Source organism: Notothenia rossii (genome assembly GCF_949606895.1).
Source record: "Notothenia rossii genome assembly, chromosome: 5".
Classification (NCBI taxonomy): domain Eukaryota; kingdom Metazoa; phylum Chordata; class Actinopteri; order Perciformes; family Nototheniidae; genus Notothenia; species Notothenia rossii.
The window spans coordinates 36,225,760-36,252,864 of record NC_136903.1 but is presented as its reverse complement, the minus strand read 5'-3'; the positions used below and the strand labels follow the sequence as shown (position 1 = coordinate 36,252,864).

The following is a 27,105-nucleotide window of genomic DNA, read 5'->3' as shown; positions in this document are numbered from 1 at the left end:
AACAGCTGTCTGTTCACATTTCGAATGTGTACTCAGATTGTTGTAGTGACGTGAAAGTCTTTATCTCTTGTGTTTAGCATTTGTTAGTACATGTGCTGGTCGATCCTGTCCACGCACTCAGAACTTGAAACCAAAAAAAATATTTTCATGTGTGAACATAACAGACAGTTATAGCAAGATTTTGTCTCCATTTTCCAATGTAAAATACCCTGCTACTTCCTCCTCCCTTATAATTAACATATTTTGAATGCCTCATCATTATCAACTATGTGTATGGGTCCATGATATTGATCGACAGCACACATTCAGTATTCATATTTTTTAGGGATACTTCTAATGAGTCCGGAGTTTGGAATGGGAAGCCAGCAGCTTTGATAAATGTCCCTGTGGTGAGCCATGGGAGTGTGTGTCATCACGGGAGATTCACTGAACAATCCAGAGCCACAGCTGTGCATAGAATGAGAACGGCAGCTCCAGCCATATTCCAACTAATTTTCATAAATGACATGCTGTGTTAGCATGCGGCCAAAGAGAGGGCAAAGTACAAGGACACTGAACCACTATAACTGTTTGATCAAGGTAATAAACCAACATAAAAGCATAAAAAGTCAATATGTCTAATATGAGTGCATTTTTTATTCAAAAGCCATCTGATGGGTAGTGTCCCAACATTTAGTGAAGAAAGCGGATCATATTGCATTGCAAACATAATCATCACTCATTCACAGTGACAACAAACACATACAGTACACAAATCAAAAGCTCAAAGAGATTCACATTCCGCATGCTAATCTCAATGTTAATATTTCAGGCGCTAAGTAGATAATGATATCAGTAGCTGTATTGTGGCTTTGATTTGAAAGATAAGCCTAAACCTAATCTCCCTTTTTCTTACAGTTCCTTTCTGGGTCTTTCATTTAAATTCAACATGCATCGTCAAGTGCTTTCTGCAAGGATACAAGACTCATGCTTATCTTCCTGTTAGGATTCAATTAATGAATTGGGCTTTTGTTTTGAAAAACATGCATTATCCTTAGCTTTCTGTATAGATAAAGTAACTCTAAGGTGCTTTTAATTTGTAAAACAGGCCTTGTCCAGAGCGTCCTGTAAGAATATAGTAACTCTTTGGGCTTTTATCTTGAAAAACAAGCCTAAACTTAATATTTCTGATAGTATACAGGCTATTTAAAGGGCTTTTAATTTGAAAAAAAATAGGCCTTGTCAGAGCTTCCTGTAAGAAAACAGTAACTCTTTGGGCTATTATTTAGAAATCATGCCTCATCCTAATCTTACTGTTAAGATACAGGTACTCTATTGGGCTTTTATTTTTTAAATAAAACATGCCAAGCTTACAGTAAATCTAAGATACAGTAACTGCTTTTAATTTGAAAAACATGCCTAGCCAGTCTCACAGAATTATGGAGCATAGACTACAGTGAAACACACACACACACACACACACACACACACACACACACACACACACACACACACACACACACACACACACACACACACACACACACACACACACACACACACACACACACACACACACACACACACACACACACACACACACACACACACACACACACACACACACACACACCATATATACATTACTAACCCTAACCCTAACCCCGGGGACATTACATTGACTTATATGCATTTCCTGGAGACTTATCCTAACCTTAACCATAACCAACACATGCCTAACCCTAAACTTAACCCTTAACCTAACCCTAACCAAGTCTTCACCCTAAAATGAACGATACCCCTTATGGGGACCTCCATTTTGTCCCCATACGGGAAGCCAGTACCCACAGGTGACTGTGTAAACAGATGTAGGTCCCCACAAGGATAGTAATGCTAGGCCACACACACACACACACACACACACCCCCACCCACACACCCCCACCCACACACACACACACACACACACACACACACACACACACACACACACACACACACACACACACACACACACACACACACACACACACACACACACACACACACACACACACACACACACACACACACACACACACACACACACACACACACACACACACACACACACACACACACACACACACACACACACACACACACACACACAGAACTGGCCATCTAAATGAGGCCATGTAATTGGCTTCAAGATTTATAGTGAGCCTCTCTTTGGCTGAGGGCCAAAGAGGGCCTGTCCATGACCTCACAGGGGGCTGGGAGCGAGACAGAAAGAGACACTCCACTCTAAATAACTCACCTCATCATCTTCATTCACCAGTTGTGTTAACAGGGGGGGAGAATTCCCTCTTTAAAGGAAACAACTAAATGCCAGACACTCTAAAATGATGTGGTACTCAGTTCATTTGTCATCAAAACTTTTTCCTAGAGACTCATCTTTTCTCTGTCTTTCTTGTCATATACTTTACTTACCTTTATTCAAAATGCATTGCCTCTTGTTCCATCACATGTATATCTGAGCCTCACTGTGGACTATGATGTTATGACAAAGTTTAACTTAACGATAGAAGGCTGTTTCATATGCTAAAGCTTTCTCTGAGCTCATCTTAAATCTCAGTGTAACATACCAGCAGGACTTTGTGACATCACAACTAGCTTGGAGCCAATTGGGGTCCAGAATGTAACTTCAATGATGACACTTCAAACCTCCACAGCAGATCAACTGAGACTTCCAGCTAATTTACTTTTGAGATGAACAATATTTGCATTCTCATGTCATTTGGAAACTCTCTGTGCATAACTGAAATACAGACACATCTCTTACCTCTTATTAATGTATGTGTTATCACTGTGAGGTAGCAAAGTCCATGCAACAATGAAGTGTCCTCCTGTCTGTTGTAAGGTTGATCTGAGATGTGTTTCGGCTGCATTAGTGCATGTTGGATGTGAGATGAACTGTTGTGCTGAGCTGCATGTAGAGAGAACTGTTTGAAGAGTTCTCTCTAATAAGATACAGCAGAAGCAGGAGTGTTGCAGTTGAATAACCTTAAACTCCCATTCACTGGCTGTGCATAGAGGATGTTATGCTTTTCGTAAAAAAGAACACTTTGCTTTGTTTGAGAGAACATATACCAGTGTTTGAAAGGGATTGCTGTACAACAAAGTGCTTTATGATATTGTAGCAGGTGTTTGTTCTCAAACCAAATTAAACCCAAATTACATTTCTGTCGAGGCTCTTACTTTATTTCTACCATTACAAAGTACAAAGAACAATGGCTTCTGCCTCCTACCTTGCCCTAGAAAAAAAAACAATTAAAAAAACGACCAATAAAAATCGTAAACCCAGTGCCTGAGGCTGCCTTCAAGACAACAGCAGAAACAGCTACTCAAATAGATTAAATAATGATGAGATAACTCTATACAACAGAAAGTCAATGTTTAGCCAATAAATATAACAAAGAAATAGCTCCAACAGATATGATAGAGCTCAGGGGTGGGGGGTCACTCTAATCTAATCATTAGAGTCATGTTAGATCAGACCTGCACCAGTGTGTCAGGACACAGAAACAGAAAAGGTGGCTGTGGCTAAAGGTAACACACACACACACACACACACACACACACACACACACACACACACACACACACACACACACACACACACACACACACACACACACACACACACACACACACACACACACACACACACACACACACACACACACACACACACACACACACACACACTTTAAACCAGTGTCACCTGGTCAACCTACTCTTAATGGTGCGTTTCTTAGTTTGATATATTTTTTGAAGTATTCATCTTGGAAATGTAATTTCCTATTGTCAGAAAGACGGCCTTGTCTCTTCCTCTGGGTCTCTCCAGATGCTGTATGTGGGTACTGTGTGTGCACACACACTCCACACACACTGTCAACCAGCTGGCTCTCTGTGTGAGAGCCCGTTCAACGCTACAGAAAAATATACACAGTTACTGAGACCACACTGGGGTCACACACACAAACACACACTCCCAGAGGATTACACCAACACATGAGGCCTGTCTTATACATATGAAACAGCTTTTGGAAACCTGACCAGGAATCTCACACACACACACACACACACACACACACACACACACACACACACATACACACACACACACACACACACACACACACACACACACACACACACACACACACACACACACACACACACACACACACACACACACACACACACACACACACACACACACACACACACACACACACACACACACACACACACAGAGAGAGAAATCCCCTATCTAAGTCCAGTCCAGTGTCCAGAGAAACAGGAAGTGCAGAGGATGATTCACCCATGATGAGTCAATGGCTGGACCCTGAAGTCCTACAGTCAACCTGAATAGCTTCTCATGCTCTCTCTATTTCCAGTCGAGTTCGTCCAATCACAGATCAGCACAACTTTTAGAATGAAGTTAGTGTCTCTCCCCAAATAAAGCTGCCATAGAAAGGGTAGAGATTGAATCCTGTTGATTACATATGTTTAAAAAGGGAACAGTATGCGTAATCTACATAGTATTAACTGGTTAAACAATTGGTTTGTATTGTACCCTGTTTCTACATATGAGGTATGAGATGAAAATATGTAATTCATTATTAGAAATGCTAAAATGATCCAATGAAAAGTTGGTGATTTTAAGACATTGTTATTAATATTCCAATCCATTATTGAAAAGTGCATCCTATTTCGATTGGAAAACAAGGATTCTTTTAACTGAGAACTTTATTATAAAATGCCTGGTTGGATAACGTATTCTTCCAAAGATATATATAAATAAAAAAATTAAATTGTTTTCATAGTTCATAGGATCTCCACATATTAACACAACTTTTATAGAAGTAAAAAGCTACTGTTAGGCTATAAACGAATTACAAAACGGTAGCATAACATGACATGACATGGTTTGATGACGTTTAGTCTCAATTAGTCACTAGCTAGCAACTGCTGTTATTATGACACATGGAACATAAAACTGAACTTATGATGAAGATATGTAAATAGAAAACATATATTTTGTAGAAAACTGTATTGGCACCAATATTGAACATTGAAACAACACCCAGGAACAAAATGTCTGCTCCTGCCTCTTCTGCAGTTGCCCTGCAGCAGTGGTCAGAGGTGACTGTAGGAATTATGTTTTCAGTAAAGGTAGAGAGATTCTCCATGAAACATGGCGGCTGGGGCTCAGGATAAATGGGCGTCTTCCAATCAGAGGTTCAGTGGTTTGATCTCCAGCCCCTAGTCAACATGTCAAAGTGTCTTTGCTCAATATACTGAAACCCAAAGACTGGTCCTGTACGCCATGTCTACGGTATTGAAGTGTATGGAAGTTACTTTGGATAAAAGCATTAGCTAAAGTTGCACGACGAGACGGCGTACAGAGAGGAGGTCGCAAACCTGACATCTCGGTGCCAGGATAACAACCTCCATCTCAACGTCAGCAAAACAAAGGAGCTGATTGTAGATTACAGGAAGCAGCAGAGAGAGGGACACGCCCCCATCACCATCAATGGGACTACGGTGGAGAGAGTCAGCAGCTTCAGGTTCCTCGGTGTCCACATCACTGAGGACCTGACATGGACTCTTCACTGAGGACCTGACATGGACTCTTCACACCACCACCATCACCAAAACAGCTCGACAGTAGCTCTTCTTCCTCCGCAGGTTGAGGAGGTTCTCATGGACTCCAGGATACTCTGCAACTTCTACAGGTACACCATAAAGAGGATCCTGACCTTCTACAGGTGCACCATAGAGAGTATCCTGACCTACAGGTGCACCATAGAGAGCATCCTGACCTTCTACAGGTACACCATAGAGAGCATCCTGACCTTCTACAGGTGCACCATAGAGAGCATCCTGACCTTCTACAGGTGCACCATAAAGAGCATCCTGACCTTCTACAGGTGCACCATAGAGAGCATCCTGACCTTCTATAGGTGCACCATAGAGAGTATCCTGACCTACAGGTGCACCATAGAGAGCATCCTGACCTTCTACAGGTGCACCATAGAGAGCATCCTGACCTTCTACAGGTGCACCATAGAGAGGATCCTTCTACAGGTGCACCATAGAGAGTATCCTGACCTACAGGTGCACCATAGAGAGGATCCTGACCTTCTACAGGTGCACCATAGAGAGGATCCTGACCTACAGGTGCTCCATAGAGAGGATCCTGACCTACAGGTGCACCATAGAGAGGATCCTTCTACAGGTGCACCATAGAGAGGATCCTGACCTACAGGTGCACCATAGAGAGTATCCTGACCTACAGGTGCACCATAGAGAGTATCCTGACCTACAGGTGCACCATAGAGAGGATCCTGACCTCTACAGGTGCACCATAGAGAGGATCCTGACCTACAGGTGCACCATAGAGAGGATCCTGACCTCCTACAGGTGCACCATAGAGAGGATCCTGACCTACAGGTGCACCATAGAGAGGATCCTGACCTTCTACAGGTGCACCATAGAGAGGATCCTTCTACAGGTGCACCATAGAGAGTATCCTGACCTACAGGTGCAGCATAGAGAGTATCCTGACCTACAGGTGCACCATAGAGAGGATCCGAACCTACAGGTGCACCATAGAGAGGATCCTGACCTACAGGTGCAGCATAGAGAGTATCCTGACCTACAGGTGCACCATAGAGAGGATCCTGACCTACAGGTGCACCATAGAGAGGATCCTGACCTACAGGTACATCATAGAGAGTATCCTGACCTTCTACAGGTGCACCATAGAGAGGATCCTGACCTTCTACAGGTGCACCATAGAGAGGATCCTGACCTTCTACAGGTGCACCATAGAGAGGATCCTGACCTCTACAGGTGCACCATAGAGAGTATCCTGACCTTCTACAGGTGCACCTTGGAGAGTATCCTGACCTTCTACAGGTGCTCCATAGAGAGGATCCTGACCTTCTACAGGTGCACCATAGAGAGTATCCTGACCTACAGGTGCACCATAGAGAGTATCCTGACCTTCTACAGGTGCACCTTGGAGAGTATCCTGACCTTCTACAGGTGCACCATAGAGAGCATCCTGACCTTCTACAGGTGCACCATAGAGAGGATCCTGACCTTCTACAGGTGCACCATAGAGAGGATCCTGACCTTCTACAGGTGCACCATAGAGAGGATCCTGACCTTCTACAGGTGCACCATAGAGAGGATCCTGACCTTCTACAGGTGCACCTTGGAGAGGATCCTGACATTCTACAGGTGCACCTTGGAGAGTATCCTGACCTACAGGTGCACCATAGAGAGGATCCTGACATTCTACAGGTGCACCATAGAGAGTATCCTGACCTACAGGTGCACCATAGAGAGGATCCTGACCTTCTACAGGTGCACCTTGGAGAGTATCCTGACCTTCTACAGGTGCACCATAGAGAGGATCCTGACCTTCTACAGGTGCACCATAGAGAGTATCCTGACCTACAGGTGCACCTTGGAGAGTATCCTGACCTTCTATAGGTGCACCATAGAGAGGATCCTGACCTTCTATAGGTGCACCATAGAGAGGATCCTGACCTTCTACAGGTACACCATAGAGAGGATACTGACCTTCTACAGGTGCACCATAGAGAGTATCCTGACCTTCTACAGGTGCACCATAGAGAGTATCTTGACCTTCTAAAGGTGCACCATAGAGAGTATCCTGACCTTCTACAGGTGCACGCACCATAGAGAGCATCCTGACCTTCTACAGGTGCACCATAGAGAGTATCCTGACCTTCTACAGGTGCACCATAGAGAGTATCCTGACCTTCTACAGGTGCACCATAGAGAGTATCCTGACCTACAGGTGCACCATAGAGAGTATCCTGACCTACAGGTGCACCATAGAGAGTATCCTGACCTTCTACAGGTGCACCATAGAGAGTTTCCTGACCTACAGGTGCACCATAGAGAGGATCCTGACCTACAGGTGCACCATAGAGAGGATCCTGACCTTCTACAGGTGCACCATAGAGTATCCTGACCTTCTAAAGGTGCACCATAGAGAGTATCTTGACCTTCTAAAGGTGCACCATAGAGAGTATCCTGACCTTCTACAGGTGCACGCACCATAGAGAGCATCCTGACCTTCTACAAGTGCACCATAGAGAGCATCCTGACCTTCTACAGGTGCACCATAGAGAGTATCCTGACCTTCTACAGGTGCACCATAGAGAGTATCCTGACCTAAAGGTGCACCATAGAGAGTATCCTGACCTTCTACAGGTGCACCATAGAGAGTATCCTGACCTACAGGTGCACCATAGAGAGCATCCTGACCTTCTACAGGTGCACCATAGAGAGTATCCTGACCTTCTACAGGTGCACCATAGAGAGTATCCTGACCTACAGGTGCACCATAGAGAGTATCCTGACCTACAGGTGCACCATAGAGAGTATCCTGACCTACAGGTGCACCATAGAGAGTATCCTGACCTTCTACAGGTGCACCATAGAGAGGATCCTGACCTACAGGTGCACCATAGAGAGGATCCTGACCTACAGGTGCACCATAGAGAGTATCCTGACCTTCTACAGGTGCACCATAGAGAGTATCCTGACTGGCTGCATCACGGCCTGGTACGGCAGCTGCATCGCCCTCAATCGTAAGACTCTACAGAGGGTGGTGAAAACGGCACAGAACATCACCAGGAATCACCCAGCGGCTCAGGAAGAAAGCCCTCCGGATTATAAAAAGACCCCCATCACCCCAGCCACAAACTGTTCTGTCTGCTGCCGTCTGGCAGGCGTTATCGCAGCATCAGGACTAAAACCACCAGACTCAGGGACAGCTTCATCCCACAGGCAATAAGACTGTTAAACACCTGAACTGCTGAAACAACATCCACAACATTCATCTGGCTGCAACTTAGAAATTATGTACCTAATATATCATATTCAATCACTTGCACTCTTATTGCACTATTCCACTATTTCACTTTTTTTTACTATTTTTCTTCTTGTATTTACTTGCACAGTTTTTTCAGTTTTTGTTCTTCTGTGTTATTGTGTTGCTCTGTTGGAGGAGCCTGTGACATAAGGTTTTCATCGTCATAACTACACTGTAGCTATGTACGCATGACCAATAAAAGCCTTGAACCTTGAACATGTAATGTTTTTATTGTAAAAGTGGATTCATGATCCAAGACTTATTCACTTTCTATCATACTGTACAGTGGTGAGCTGAGTACTGTTTGAGGTACAGAATTACAATGACAAGAATAGATTTATGTTAGACTCTGAACCCTAACCCTTTCTGTCCTGCTTTACATTTATACTTGGCTCTGGAGACAAGTGCTTGACAGACCCATGGACCCGTGATGAGGTTTCTACTGTATTATAAGGTACTGCTTTTTGGCAGTAAACATGAATTAAGCTTTGAAAAGCCCAATCAGCTTAGCATAGCAATGGCCACCAAGCATCCTTGTCTGCTATTCAGCAAGAGAAAGCCGTCAAGTAGACACTTGTAGGAGCACTCTGCAGCGGCGGCTGGCAGTGTGGAGAAATGAGAGCACAGTGGGAGCTAATCACATTAGCCAGACCTCTGGGGATGAATCCCAGCAGAATGAGGCCCTAAAACGACCGTCACCGAGACAACCGGCTGCGGCAGAGCGACGCCAGAACTTCAATGGCGTCGTGTCGTCAGGGAGACGATGGAGGATGAAACAGGACGGACAAAGAGAGGCTTTAAAGGGCGGACACTCCTCTTCTCAGGACTTTACTAAGAGAACTAAACATCTGATGGGAACGGTTCATATATGACGTCTGTTTAGCTTTGTTGCAAATATAATATATGTTTCAATAAAAACATGTCACTTTAGAAAAAAGTACATACTTTGATCAACTGATTAGGTCCTCACAATTTTGGAAAAACAACCATTCATTTGTTTGACATTGCATTTGCGATATATTACGTGGAATGATAGGTTTTAAAAAAGCACTATTCACATTTTTATAAAAAAACTGATCTCTTAGTGATTTGTTAAGAAGATTTTTACAAACAAGATTTTTAAAGTCTGCAAAATAGTTTTGAGGCTGGGCCTTCTCTGCATCAACACAATATTAAAATAGAATGATATTTTCACATATTTAGCTTTTCCCAAATATAGCGCCTCCTCCGTATTGCTATTTTAATACACTTTTGATTCATTTTGCAGCCCTACAACTCATTTCGTTTTGGACATTTGATGCACGTAATGCAGCAGTTATGGTTGCAGCGGGAAACATGAACTGTAACAGGAGTTACGAATATCTCTGATAATCCCTCAATTATTGATGAACTAAATGCAGCAAGCACATACATTTTCCACCTTAGTTTTTGCCATTACAACAGCTATTATTTCATAGGTTTAGCTTATATTATAACATGGCTTTCTGAACAATTAGGATGACTTTGACAACAAATTCAGCAGAAATCGTGTTGACTTGAAGAAGTGACTTAATTTATACAAAGTTAATCAAACACACAAAAGTAATGCTGGAACCATTCCAACATGTATCACTTTTCATATTTACAATGTTGCTGCGTGGAAGATCATTGACATCATCTTTCACTCAGACAACACATCTGAAGATTTCCTTGGGTTGTAAGAAATAGCTTTCATTCATAGACTAAACAATGAATGAAAGAGGGAAGTAATCGCTCTTTGTTTTGAACGGTTGGCTGTTATTGAACTGAATGATATGCATATGCCATCTTTAGACTGATACTTTGCATGGCCTTTTACCATCAATACTACAAAAATAAGGTTTCTTGACATTTTAGTTTGTCAATTATAAAAAAAAAATGTATATCTACTAGCAAGTGCAACTGCTACAAAGAAGAGACAAGAGAAGGGAAGAAACAGCGAGAGATGTCCACTGAGGAGAAGGCAATGTGAACAGCTGGTGCAGCGGGCTCAGTATAGACAGGTCGCTCATCTGTGAGAGTGTGTGTGTGTGTGTGTGTGTGTGTGTGTGTTTGTGTGTGTGTGTGTGTGTGTGTGTGTGTGCGTGAGTGAGTGCGTGCGTGCGTGCGTGCGTGCGTGCGTGCGTGCGTGCGTGCGGCTTAATGTCCTTTTGTCTCTTGCTTACTATTTGACCCCTGGGGACAAATAATAGCCTGCCACAAGAGGTTTTATGTGTTTTACTTTGTGTGTGTTTGTCTGCCAGTGTGTGTGTGTGCATTTTAACCACAATGCACAAAGAAAAAGTGTAAAAGGCCCTTCATGGCACTCCCCCTGTCTGTCTCTCTTTCCTTAGCGTCTCCCCCCTGCCATCTCTGCAGCAAAGACAATGTATTTCTGCTCTTTGTGTTTCTTCTCTCTTATTGTTTGGATCTGCTCTGTCCATCATCTCCAGCTCTCCAGCAGTAAGTCTAACAGCTCCCTGCAGCCTGAGTCTGGCTGAGCTGGGGCTGGGCACAGCAAAGCGGGACAGAGTGGGAGAGGTGAGAGACGACAGATTCTCAAAGGGGAACGGTTTTTACACGCTTTTGCATCACAGCCAACACATTGAGAGAACTTGGATATGATAATGATTATACAGATTCAGGAAAACACATCTATGTTGGTTACTCTGCTCCACCTCTGTGAAATGTTAGCCATTGGAAGTTAGCAATGCAAGGGCTCCCTCGACCAAAAAGTAATGTGATTTGTCCATTGGACTTCATCATTTTGCGGAGAAAATAGGTCTTCGACAAACATCACCAGAAATAAAAAGCCAACTTTACTTTAGGCTACAAACAAGATAAACCATGGGCGAATGTCTTCACCTCAACACGGCTAAGCTAAAGGCGGCTAATGTTCGCCCTGTTTAGTAGTCTCACTTAGCCACTTGTTAGCCACCACTGTTTGATAGCTACGTAAAAGCTTCAGACGTTCACCTGTTAGGTATTTACTGACGTGTTTTATGTAGTAGGATAAAACATCTAAATCTCTTCAGCTTGTGTTAACCACAGACCTTATTTCAGGCATCTACAGATAAACCTCTCAAAAACACCATTGACTTTGAGAACAGGGAAACCAGTGGTGGTAAAATGTGAATGTCCACATGCAGTGCATAAACATGGCCGAGTCAACAGCGATAACTTTGGAGGGGTGGAGGTATGCCCATTCTTTTGAGTTTGTCCGAAGAAAGGACAGGAATTTGATGCTGAGGTGCAAACTGTGTCCAGGCCAGAAGCTGTTATCCACTGCTGCAAACACAACGTCAAACCTCAACAAGCACCTGCAAAGACAACATGCTAACGTGAAGCTAATAGCTAAGGAGGACCTCCGAATCCCGAGTTAGGATGTCGAGTAAAGTAACGCACTGTAGGTGCACTGCGTTTGCGTTTCAGATGAGGCTCCATCAACAAAATTAAGCACCCTCCGCAGTCTTCGTGATCTGCCTATAGGGAGGGGCGGCCCCACGAGTAAAGTAACGAAGTAAAGTAATATATTACTTTTTTTAAAGTAATATGTAATATATTACTTTTTTGAGTAACGAACCCATCTCTGCTTATATGTTATATGGGGTCAGATCAGTTCCAAAACATTTCAAACCCACAGACAAATGTTTATCAGTATATATAAATGTAAATAACATCTATGAAATTAAGTTTCACAAAAATATTTTGCTTCAGCAAATACATATTATTGTTTTAATTGAATGTAATAGAAATCCATAAATGTACGTATTTTAAAGGTGTGTGAATAAAAAAAAAAGATATTCAGATGTTGTTACATTCATGTAGAAATAGCGGATTTGTTGCTTGATTTAGAAATAAATGTTCTTTCTGCAACCAATCAGATGCCTCCTTCATTTTCAGCCAATCACATGACCCCATCACTATTGGTTATGATTTCATGCTTTTAAAAAAAAAGTGTACATCCCAAAATGAAAAACGGAATAAATAACATTGTTGCTTTAAATGCAATGGCAAATACACTTATTTTTACTTAAAGTTCTTTAGAAAATCATTGTCAAATATATTCAATTAAAAATTATATTAAAACTAGGAAGTGGCACATTCTAGGCATTTGTACTTGAGTTAAACACTGTTTAAATCTCATTATTAAATAGTTTCACATTTGGAGTCAGAATCAGAATTGGGTTTTATTGCCAATTAGGTTTTACACATACAAATAATTGGTTTTGGTGCATAGTGGTGCAAAACAAAACAGTATAAGTACATACGTTGTAAGAGAAGGATACAAATGTAACGATTATAAAAAGACAATATTTTAGAAATTATTAACAATAAAAAATAAAGATTAAATATTACAAATGAAGATCCAATGACTAGGGAAATACTTGATTATTTTATGGCTGCTACATTTTATTTACAGCAAACATTGTATATCATTTGAGCATAATTAATATAGCCCACATCAGAAACACAACTACAAGTATTTAGTGAGCAGTGGTAACAGGAGTGAAATATACCCGCAGGTCATGAAGTCATAACGTTTTCTGGTACTGTACTCTGCTTTATTTTGATTTGGTTGAGTGAAAAAGAAATATGAATATAATTATCCACTGATTACTAGATGTTTTCTAGTACTTGTGTCTGTGTGCACATAATATGTGTAGCATTGCAAAGCTGAGGTGTGTATAACAAATACATCTGCTTCGCTGCAAATGCTGAAGCAAGCCTGGGCCACACACACACTCACACTCACACTCACACTCACACACACACACACACACACACACACACACACACACACACACACACACACACACACACACACACACACACACACACACACACACACACACACACACACACACACACACACACACATTAATATTTTCAGCATAACGATGAGAAACAAATAAATAAAGCAAAGCAATCCTCTGTTCATTTCTTTCTTTCTTTGCTCCTTTCTCTCTCCCAACATCCACCTCTTCCTCCTTAAGAGTCCCCCCCCCTCCCTCTTTTTCCTGACCAGGCACGTCTCAGACTGTTCTTGAGAAATAGTTGTGTGCAAGGCTGATTTGTTAAACAGCAGAAAGATCCCTCCTGCTGCAGGACTCTGACGTTTACAGAGTACATGGAGACGGAGCTGTGTATTAGTCATTCATCACACAATCCAATAATACTCCCTGACGTGTGAGAGCAGTGGTGTGTGAAACTATGTGTTATATTTGGTTTCAGTGAGGACCTGGCGTGTCAAATAAACTACATTTTGATTGAAGGTGCAGTAAGCGTTTGGTGCTGAGAATTCACAATTTTGGGAACTATGATATTACATAAGGGTAAAGAAGCACTATGACGTTAAGGGTACACTCGAAAGTTTCATGAAAAAAAATTCCCTCTCTTTTTGTCCTGATCCATTTCTATAAAAACCTGTCTGAAAGTGAGCTGATCAGATTTTGGCCACTTTGTGATGTCACCATTGTTTTGGGTTGTCTTAGTCTTAGTGGATCTTATCTTTAAATATTTAGGATTTTGTTTTTTCATAAAAATACATTTTGTTTTAACATTGTAGTTTGAGTAGTTAATGTAACTCTTTTGAATATAAGGCTTACAAAAGTGTTACCTTTCTGACAATACTTTGTGTTGTGTTTATGTTATACAGATTGTTAAACCAAGTCAACCATGGACTTTCGGTACACCCTGTACCAAAGAAAGGCTGGGACAATGGTAAGTCTCTTCTCTGTCTCTGCTTTATAGCTGAAAACGTATCAATAACCAAATCTACAAACAAAATGAAATATTTTCTAGGCAAATGGCCATCAGCTGAACATGAGGGTTCACAGTAGTGATCAAACTGACAGTTAAGTGTTTCATTAGACTTCAATAACTTAAAATGTAATATCCCAAAGATGAGATCTGGATCCATTGTTATAGGTAGCTTTTGACAAAGTGTGCAAACTAATGTTTTGAATGAACATGTCTTTATCTGATCAAAAGCTTTCAAAAGCCAGCCTCTGCACGTCACCGAAGCAGACACTACCACTCCGGACACTCTGAGGCCAAGACGGTCCCACTGCCTCCAGGGCCCCCACTTGCCCACAAAATGATGGACTTAAAAAGCAGTGATGGGAAGAAATACCCTAATGACATTACGATGACTCCTGCTCCTGTCTACGCTGGGTCAAACAAAAGCAAGATGTTTCAAAACAAAAAAACTATGATAGGCAGATGTACTCCGATAGAGGTTGAACCTCCTCCGAAACATCCCAACCGGATGTCTCGAGATGTGATAATGCGTCCTGCTGCTGTGTTCAACACAACAAACACAAATACATTTAAACAGAGTCAGCCCCGCAGGAGTTCTCCAATGGAGGTTGACCCTCCTCAGAAGCGTCCCACCTGGAGGTCTCGAGATGTGATAATGCGTCCTGCTGCTGTATTTAACACAAATAACTCAAAAGCATTCAGACAATATTAGCCCAGCACATGTTCTCCAATGGAGGTTGACCCACCTCCGAAGCATCCTTACTGGATGTCTCGAGATGTGGAAATGTGTCCTGCCATCACTGTGTCCAACAAATGGAACACAAATGCATTCAGACAACGTCAGCCCAGCAGGTGAAGTCTGGACGAGCTGAGTGCAATTTCAACACCCATGAGAAGAAACAAGAATGTCATGATTTTATTGTGTTTGCATATAAAAATGAACAAACTGATTTTGTTCTCGTATTAGTCAGTGTTAAAGTTGCAAGGTCAAATTTAAACTAAGTCAGACATGCCACAGACACATGCCAGAGGGCAGTACGGGGCTAATGTCTTAGAGTAGATTTTGTTTGTGTTTCAATTGGTACTGGTAACATAAAAACATCATCACCCCGAACATTGGCCGGCTTTAGCTTAGCGGTGGTGACTATCATGTTGTTTGTTTATAGCCTTCTGGCCTTTCATTGACCCTTCAAGAATTACAAAATTGTTGTGGAGATTATCCTGCTGAACAAAAGTGTCGTTATCATGAATGTGTCTTTGCCAAAGACCTTATTTTTCGCAATAGTACAACATCAATGGAAAATCCCACTGCTTTTGTTGAAGGAGACCATTCAATGCCAACTTCCAGGTCGGCCTAAAAATACTGTATGTCATCACTTCACCACTCTATTGAATCCAAGGACTTAAGACCTAGAAGAAACTAGGGTCATCTGCTAAGTCCTTAGTCTTTGTAGGAGTGTAAAGACAAGACTATCTGTAAGTGTTTGTGGTCCTTTGAGTGGCGTCACTAGCGATTAAACCCTATTTGGGTAGATTCCCTTAGTTTTTTCTCTGAAGGAAAAATTCTAACCTTAGTTGTGTCTTTCCTTTAATTCTTTAGTCAACTTTCAGGATCCAACCCTTTCCAAACGTCACTGTGTAGACTATCTTCTACACACACCATAAATATATCGTTATAAATAGACCCACGTGTAATGGGTCATTCTTTGCACCTTTCGGTGCTACAACACAACCAGTCCAAACAGACCCCGCTTTACGTGCCCTGTAAGTGCTTGTTAAGGCTGCTGCAGCTTTAACAAGCGATGATCCCAGCTGAAGAATTCCTGCCTGCAGGCTGTGACTAACTGCACGAACAACAGCAGGGATTGTGTAGCCCCGAGCACAGGAGAGGCTCACAGAGGCAGGCTGGAGTGCTGCTTAACCTGTTGATAGACAACACACACGCGCACGCACGCACGCACACACACACAGATAGTTGTGTGGTTGAAAGCAGCGTGTCTTCGCACACAGCAGCAAGAAATGGAGGGAAGAAGCAAAGCATCTTACACAAGTAGAAGTACATTTTACTACAGGTTACATGACTGACCTATTGATTCCCCTAAATTCCCTTATAAGTCATTTTTATGTGCGATTTTGCGGTGCTATTTTATCCGATTGAATTGTGTTTCTATTTACTCATTCATTCAGCCTAATATGATGAAGTTCTTACCGTTTTCATAGAATGGTGGTGATTTGGAGCATAAAGGACTGTGTGTCAACACCTTGAGAAATGAGTGTGCAACACACAGATCTGTATGTGTGTCCACACACACCTGTGTTTACAGGCTTTACTAACCTGCACTTACACAGGTAGCAAAGACTGCGGACGCACCCTCTGATCACTGAGGCTGTACGTCAGTGACACAGATTACAGTCTTTACTTCTCTGCTCAAAACACACTTATGATGGGAGCCTTCATCTGTACAAGGAGTACAACGTTCAAAACAGGTCGAAATCACCCAGACATGAAGCCGCATGAATCGCATGAATATTTTGCATATATATCTCCACAGAAAGGCTAGGAGAAACAACAAGGTGTATGGGTTAAAATAGTTTCCCAACCACGGGGTGTAAATCTGCACACTGTTGAACTGTGGCACTTTGATCAATCTCATAAATCTGTTGAGAAAGCTGCAGCTGAGACTGCAGTGTTGACTCTATGATTCAGCACTGAGCAGCGGGGAAAAACATCCAGTGATTCATAGTTTGTTGTTTGTCTGTACTCAACTGTACTGTGAGATCAAGGGCAACACATACAAGTATGAATACAGGCATTCACATACTTCAGCAAGAAAGCTTTTGCCTTGGCATCCTCCACCACTTTAATACGTTAAACACATGATTTTAATCATCATTGTGGAAGAAAAACCCTTCATTAAAACACCATAACGTTTCATTTTAGGATTAAGGTGAAGTAGTCATGAGATAAGTCAACACATTCTCACTCCCAACTCATACTATAGTGACGTTATGTCATGATCCCTTGGCGTCACTATCAAATGCAGTGGGGGGCCCTTTAGCGCTGAGTTTCCACTATCAGGGAATCCCATTGACTTGCATAGAGCTCCCTGTACATTGGTAATAGACGAGTTGGGATCGTGGAGAAATGCTCTCCGCAGATCCATTCTCTGTTATTTACTCAACAATAAGACACAATTATCCTTGTGTTTATTTATTTGTTTGATTTTATAATGTCGGACTTTTTGAGTCCGTCAGGATCGAGGGTTGGAGCAGCTCATTCGAACACAGGAAACTGTATTTTCAAAATAAGAGTTCATTTAAAAATTATGTTTGATAATATTATTTTTTATTAACAAGACCACTGGGTCATGTTAAGACCATATTTTCTGTCGGTTTGGTGTTACAAATATCAAAACGATATATGTGTGGATAACAAAATACATCCGTCATAAACTAAACTGGAAAATTATACTGGAAAGTATAATTTATGGTGTTAAATTGTTGAATATGTTATATTTGATGAAAACAATACAAATATAAGAGTACAGACTTTCATAGGGGTCAATGATAGAAATATTGAATAGAAAATATCAAGAAGATACTGTAAGTGATCTCTACAATAAAACAGTTTAGTGCAGGACGTCCAAAGATATTAATAGGAGGATGTGCAAAACAGACAAACTAATAAGGCTTTATTTAAACATAAAAAAATACTTTAAGTTAAGGTCTTCTTTTGAATAAGAAAAAAGCATTGGGGGTATCTACATATAAATATTAAGCCTGACAAAGTACTTCAATTTTAATATATTGCATAGTTTGTTTTGGGACTTGAAAATCAACTTTCCTGCAATGTTAACGTTGTTGAAGCACTTATTTTAACTGATATTATACATATGAATTATACTCTTATAAGATGTATTGTAGATAGAATAAGAAATGTGCAGAATATGACAGTTTAAAGGTGGAGGTATACACACATATTGATAGATGCCTTGTAATGCACTGTTGAGGAACCTGTGACCCAGGTTTTTCATCTCCGACCTTTTTCATCACCGACCTTGTCAGGTATTGAACATTCAATAAATGAAAAACACAGAATCATTCAATATAGAACACAGAATGTGTATCATTATACTAAATGATTTACAAATAAACACCACTGCATACAACTGTTACACATGCTGATGTAACGCAAATGTTTCCAACTTGGGATCAATAAAGTATATCTTATCCTAAGATGCTCGATGGCTACTGCCAGATTTGCAAAATTTGCCTCTGAACCTTGACAAGTGCATGTTTCAGGCTTATCAATTAACAACAGGAGGGGTCACAGACATAAGACCAGCTGTTAAATAAAGCTCTTCTTACCTTAGCTGGCATGTGGGTATATATTAATGCTGCCCATTATGGGCACAAGCAATTTTCACCCATTTATTAATGATATGTTTTAACACCAATGTGTTTCCTATCCCCTAAACCTCCAGGCAGAGTTCCCGTTAGAATATCTTTTCGCCGGTCAACATGTCCCTTAAAGTTTAAATCTTCCGGACAAAATTTGAAAAGTGCCGGTCAAAGGTTTTCTTTGTTATTTATTGAGCTTTAAAACAAATTGATATGATTTGATATTAAACAAACTAATCATAGTAGATTAACTATTCAAAAGTGAACAGTAACTTACAATAACACAGGAATAATAAACGGAGCGCTCTCCCTCTCCTGACAGCCCGTTAGTATCATGCAGCTCGCGGATCAGTAATGAGTGACCCGACAGTAAAACTAAACATATCTATAACTAGTTACGGTAGTTTGAGAGGTAATTAAAATAGCCACGAGTGATATTCTATAACCTGAAGTGTTGGTTTTGTTCCGCTCACCGCTGCAGTTGATCATGCAGAGCTGCGATTCGACTCGTCAGCAGTGCAGCTGATCTCTCTCTCCCGTCAGATTAGACTTCACTCGCGTTTATGTCCATATCGATCAGATCTAGCTAGTTCTAGCTAATGATATGACTACCTGCTTATTAAAAGACACCTAAACAATAAGCGTCGCTATGCAACCGGGTGAGGCCGCAAAGTATAGCGCAGCATTATGCATTTGTTTACATGCCCACCGGAACCCAGAGGCATTACCAACAGATCAACGCACAATCAACCCATACAGGACATCTCTTTCTCCACATTAAGTGTTAGACATTAGAATTGACTATTCTTATCTGTCACATACTATTTTGTCTGTCACATAAGTGGCGCAAGTTGCGCAACTGATGCGTTATTGCGCTAAACGGAAATTATTTTGACCAGACACTTTGACCGGAGAGATTTAGATTTGCCGGTCTTCAGCATATTTTACCTGCCATAGTTCGGTAATTACCGGCTAACGGGAACTCTGCCTCCAGGGTTTACACAGTTTAATACTGGCAACTTCTAATTATTGGAAATAAGAAAACGTCTTTTAAAACTACAATTCCCAGTAAAGACGTGCCATAGAGCAGGCATCCTCAAAGTCCGGACTCCGGTCCGGATCCGGACCGAACGACAACTGTCTCTGGACTCTGAGCGAAATTATACTTTTCATATGTATTATCTGTATTATCTGTGTTATTTTTGAGACAACGCAACGAGTCAAAATTCTCCGCTGTGTACAAACAGCGCTCTATCTGTCTGTCTGTCTGTGTGTGTCTGTGTGTGTCTGTCAATGCATTGGTCCAATCACATTCAGCATCCCGTCAGCGTTTTTTCCCCCCCACCAACACTCTGCGAATCAGAGGCACAGTAGGGCGGGTCTTCGCGGAATGCGGGTGGGAAAAATGTGTGTTTAAAAAAAAAAAAGTCAGAGCGAGAGTTAACAGCTCATCTAGTTGCATCTGTACTGTAGCTAGCAGCCTAGTTTCACCTACCGGGGACCCCGGGGCGGCATGGGGTGGCAACTGCCACCCTAAAAATAGGCGCTGCCACCCCAGTTGGCAGCTTTGTTTTGAAAGAAAAGTTGTGGCTCATCGGACATTTATGAGAGAACGTCTCTAATGTCCGAGTGCAAGTGAATGCAGCACAAGACACACGTCTTGTAACGCACGTCAACCCATGGCGCGAGCGTTGAAATATGATTGGCGGCGATTTCATTTGAACGGTACGGCGCAAAACGAGAAGCATTCGGACCATAGACTGATTCGGACCTAAGTACTGAAGGAATGAGGTATTTGCGGTCTACAATGACAGAGAAGAGACTGTCAAGTTTGGCTGTACATTGAATCAATGGCTGTTCATTGAATCAAAACGCACTAAAGCTTTGGATCTTACTAATTTGGTGAGGCGTTTTGCTGAACAAAATGGTAATCGCGGCATTCAGCTGTAATAGACATGATGCTCTGCTCACGGGATGAGCATACAAAACTGTTAAGATGATGACCTTACGTGTTTTTTCTTTGTGGGGGTCTGCCCCCAAAAAACTGTTCTAAGTCCTGAGAAAGTCAAATAAGACGGTGTGTAAAACTACACTGCCCAGCCCAAAAAAAGTAACCACTTTTTTTTAACTAGGCCAGTAGGTAAGGACTTTCCACTGGATAATAACTGAAGTATAAAATAATGCATGACTGAAGTGATGGAGACCATGTTTGAAGGCAAACAAAAAGAGGAAATAACAGGTCAAATAAAGCAAATCCCCCTCTCAGATTCCACAGCAACCAGAAGAACATAAATACTGGCTGGTGATTTGATTAATCAGCTTTGTGATGGAATACAAAATGCACAGTGCATTTCCTTAGCTGTGGATGAGACCACTGGCACCACTGACAATGCTCAGTTGCTGGTGTTTGTGAGTTTTTATGATGAGGCAAAGGGGGAGTTTGTTGAAGATGTGTTGGGCCTGACGAACCTCAGTGGACACACAAGGGGGCAAGACATTTATAAAGCAATGATGGGAATGCTGAATGAAAGAGGGTGCGGCTGCCTTTATTCATAACTGCGCAGCTCTGCGACTCTGAGGGATCAAGCACAGACGCAATAACAATGAAAACTGCTGCACACAGATTATTTTTGTTTTTGCAACCTCGTGTTAAGAATCTTGTTGCAATTGTTTAAAATGTTGAATGACCGTAATCATCGGACCTTTGTCTTATTAAAAACATTTTTTTGGACCTTTAACATTTGTATTTGAGTACCCCTGCCATAGAGCATGTTGCGAAACACACAATAGCCAGCATGTGTAATTCTGGGGGGGGGGAGGGGTGGACACGTTCGAATGCGGTTTTGGATAGTGAGCCGTGGTTCCATCCCATTTCAAAGCGCTGTTTGACGCTCGGCGTAACCTTGGCGCACACTCACACATCCAATCACAGAGCTTGAGGGCTAATAGCGGGGTTTGTCAAGCAAAGCGGAGAGAATACTTACTTCCGGGTGTAAAATTCTCTAGAGCAACTACTATGAGCTGCTCCAACCCTCGGTCCTGACGGACTCCAAAAGTCCGACATTATACAATCAAAGAAATAAATAAACACAAGGATAATTATGTGTTATTGTTGAGTAAATAACAGTGCGTGGTTTAGAAAATAATACAAAATTAGAAGGAAAAAACGATGAAACAATACAGATTTCAGTATTCGGAGCCCCTACTCTCCCCATAACTGACGGCAACAAAAGTCCTACATTATACAATTAAAATAAAGAAGTAAAAACAATAAGTGTGGCTTGATATTGAGTGAGAAAAAGGTTGATAAACGCTGTGAGAATGGGTCTGCGGAGAGCATTTCTCCGCGATTCCAACTCGTCTATTACCAACGTTCAGGGAGCTCTATGCAGGTCAATGGGACGCCCTGATAGTTGAAAATCTACGCTAAAGAGCCCCCCACTGCGTTTGATAGTGACGCCAAGGGATCATGACATAACGTCACTATAGTACGAGTTGGGAGTGAGAATGTGTTGGATGAGTTCATTTAAGAGGTGCATTTCATCCTTACAAGAATTTAGAAAAATACTCTGTTATAAGTAAAAGCAATCCGAATATTATTTAAGTAAAAGTACTAGTACAATTATTGGCATCAAAATGATCAACAGTAAAAGTTCTCCTTAACTTTCCCAATTTAAAGAATAATATATTATTCAAAATAGTACTTAACTACCATCTCTGGGTAAATGTACTTAGTTACATTCCAAAACACATTTTTTAGGTTTACAAGATGATTAGCCTGTTCCCAAAGCTAGAGAATTTAGGGAATTTTAGGCCATAAAATGTTACAATTCAAGCAAACTTGAATATATGAATACTCTTTTGCATAGACTCAGAGATGTAGGTAGTTTTGTGGTTTTTATAAGGATTTGAATCACCTAATATGCAAACCTCTCGAGACCCAAAACTTATTTTTATCCCAGTCATACACAAAAGTAAAACCCTGCTGAATATACTATGGGAATAATAAAATAAATCTTGATATTGCCTCCCCTAGCTGTGAGTATTTCTTGGAAATTAAAATAGTCTTCTATCAGTCAATATCGTACTTTGGCATGAAAGTGTAATCCTTAACTATAGGAGTCAAATGTTAAAACTTTTAATCAAAAAGTTCCATTTGATAGCTTTAGTTTAGGTCGCTTCCAACAGACCACAACAATTAGTTGACAGGACCTTTGAGCATAACATTATTGTGTTAAACCTCAGGAAAAAGGTTTGCTTTTTCAATGAGAGTTCATGTCATGTCACAGGGTGCCAACAACTGAGCCACTGTGGTGCTTTAAATGCACATCTAGACAAATCCATAGATGGAAACATGAACTTACATTATTCATGCTAATTAGAAAACACTTCACAATTGAACAATCTGGGCTATTAATGAATGAAGAAAGTACATCTGATCCCGCCTGTTCACGTTCTGGGAGATGACTACGTATAGAAAGAATGTTGATTAGCATGGGAACGTGTTCTCTAATGGGCCGTCCATGAACACACTGCGATGAGTCAGGCCAGGGCAGGACAAAGGGTTCTCTTTCAGGATTGGTCCAAATCTCAATGTGTCTCAAAGACACTGCGGCATTTATGGGAAATGTCTGTGGCATTTCACACAGCGAAGACTTGACGTGACAATACAGACATCATTTCTCAAACATCATTGCTTTGGAGAGGTTATAGAAAAAAGGGAATGTTGGGCGATTTCACCCATTTTTTTCTTGTAAGATTGCCGATCGCTAGCTATCGTATGCTAGTTAATTAAAACAAAAATGTCTAAAACAATTTGTATTAAATAGGAAATAAAATTTCTGCAAGTATACCTGGTACATTGGCTGTGGACAGGTGAAATCAGAGCTGTAAGACACTGTCAAGACTGATGATGGAGAAGATACACCAGCATTACAACCATACTTGTAAAACTGCAGTCAAATATAAAATTATTGTTATTATTGACGAGAACGAGGGTATACATAATCAAATTTAAAACTGTACCTTTTCATCTGCCATATTCAATCTCTCTCTTTCATTCAAAGCACCAATTCCTTGACAACACCTGTATATTTATGACCATTTCACCATAAGGACCACAGGTATTCATCCTAAAACTGTTAGGCATGGATATTTTTAAGTTGTTGAGCTAAGTGTAATCCCAGAGGCTCAAAACTGTCCCTCTCCAACGTCTCCAAAACATTTTCAGGTGCTCTGGGCAGTGTCCATGAACCCCATGGTATGTGGGTCAAAGTTGACTCTGAGTCACGTTTGATGAAATTCGTGAGTCACATACTAACACTTTGGCTTATATACCGGGGCTAATGGCACATTTCCACTGCAGCGGGGTAGCCCCGTTTAAGCGTTCCTAAGCGTCCTCGCTCAGGCCTCGGGCTGTCTCGCTGGCAGTCCGAGGCCGTGGCGCATTTCCATTACAGTTTAGGTCCTGGGGTAGCAACGCAGTGTAGGTGGGGCAATTGGCTTTTTTTTGGCTAATGAGATGTAGGAACGTCGTCACCTCCTCGGTCGACCACGGTTTTGCTTTTCTTTGACGTTGCCATTTTTGTTGTTCCTCCGTTTACAAAAATGCTGTGTATAAAAATGCTGCAAGCTTGCTTCTAGATATATATGCGACGCTAGGGATGATCTCGCGCGCGATCTTGTGACGATTCTCTCTGACCAATCAGCAGTCGAGAGTGTTGACGTCACTAGTTCAGCCCTGGTTCTGGCCTGATAGAACCATGATTTTATGGGGCCGGAAAAAGAGTGAAAAAGTACCTGCTAGCCGGTGCTACGCTATATGGAAAGGCCACCAAAAACTGGCCTGGCCGCTTGAGGACGATGAAAGGAGGACTGGGTGAAAACACAGTTTCAGGTGTCTAAATGAGAAAATATAAAGCAAAACGTTACCAACTGTTCTGATTGGCTGATGCACTGCTCCACTAACTTACAATAGACCTGTGTGTATGCTTTTACTCAGGTGTCAGTGAAGACAAGCTGTGCTCAGTGGATCTGTATGTGTGTGGTTCAGTAAATGGGGGTCGGCCGTAAATCTCACACACACACAACACACTAACACACTAACAAACGTGGTCCTCCAACACTGACAGTCATTCATTTCTTTATATTCATATTGCAATGCATAACAAGGACCTGCATGTGTGAATCTAAATGGGTAAAGAGACAGTCAGGTACAGTAGATGATGTTTGCGATATGGGTCTAACTATGTTCGCTAAATAAAGTACATTACAGCGAGCCACACTACAGTTATGGGTTATGTGTTCCTTAATTACATACATACTGCTGCCAAAAATACTGACTAGAGTACCAAACATAGATAAATCCTTTGCTGAAAAATATTCTCTAAAAAAGCACTTCCTCCTGATTGTAAAATCTACAAAAAAACTACAGTGACCAGATCTTTCTGGGTGAAAGGAGGTGCTGCAGCACAGGCAGTATGAGAACAATAAAGAGCTGTTTGAACATTAAAGCATGGAGACATGTCACAGTAGAGGAGCTAAATACAAATATGTACTGTACCTGAAAATGAGAAGAATACTGTACTACTATACTGTGAGACCCTTTAGACCGGTATCTGTGTAATATCCGGTGTGAGGCTATTCCTCAAAGCAAGGTATCAAGCTAGTAGTTTGTCTAGCTACTATAATTGTTTACATTTTTGAAAGTCATCCGCGATATCAGAACAATATCTCTGCCATCAACAACAACAACAACCGACAGACAGGAAGCAGTGTTTACCTTACAACAAGATTACAATATTCCATATCATACAGCATATGATTTCATCAACAGCAGAGACCACCTCAGACAGTCAGTCCCATCACCAAAACAATGTTTATGTATAACAAGTCTGTAGAATACTGTTTGTGGCTGTAGCACCACCGTTTATATTATAGAATGATATTTTGATATTTCTACAAATCCTTATCTGATAGTTATGGTAGAAGTTATTTGACGTAAAAATGTTAATCTAGTCCATTAAAGCAGAACTTAACTGTTGATGTGAGAATACTTTAGCTGTTAAGGTCCTGAAATGTTCAAATGTTCTCAACGCCAGGTAACACCTTTTCTTTACCAAAACACAAAATAAGTCATATTTTTTATCTGCTCCTTTTCATTTCAGAGTTGATTTCAGAGGCTTCAAATAAAACTATACTAATTACCAGCTTTATTGGGTTTACATTTAAGCCAATTATTTCCCTCCTAAATTCAAAGATAACATTACGTCTGAATAAAGAGTGAGAATAAGCCGACAGAACATGGCAGCGCTGTGCAGTCAATGGGAAAGCTCTGAACAACACTGAGTCTTATTTTATATTAATTACACACTCATTACTGGCGTGTAATTACTCGTTTCACACACAGTGCTCTGCTCCACAGTATTTCACTGTCTGACACATTCCTGACTGTGTAGTTACCCCAAACACACACACACACACACACACACACACACACACACACACACACACACACACACACACACACACACACACACACACACACACACACACACACACACACACACACACACACACACACACACACACACACACACACACACACACACACACACACACACACACACACACACACACACACACACACACACACACACACACACACACACACAGTGGTATGACATGAGCAGTGAGCCAACACTGACGCAGGAGCTTTTAAACAATAGCAGGGAAGGACTTTTCTTTTTTCTTTCGATCTCTACTCCAAGGACTTTTAACTCCCTCCTCATTAAACCGTTATTCTCTTCCTGCATTCCTCCAGTCTCATTCTGCTTCACTAAATCAATGTCATATTCAATACTCGCACATATCACCTCGTCCTGCTCTCTTCTTCCTCTCTCTGCTCTTGTTTTACTGAAGCATGTTTCCCTCTTCCAGCCCCCGTCCTCTAGCCATAAAAACTTCATTTCTCCCCACTTTCCTCTGAGTCAGCAGAAA

At 41.4% G+C, this 27,105-nt stretch overlaps 1 protein-coding gene across 8 annotated transcripts in view; it reads right to left on the bottom strand.

Moving 5' to 3' along the window:
* Positions 1–27,105, bottom strand: part of bcar1 (BCAR1 scaffold protein, Cas family member) — a 137,744-nt gene that overhangs the window by 35,798 nt on the left and 74,841 nt on the right. The window lies entirely within an intron of this gene.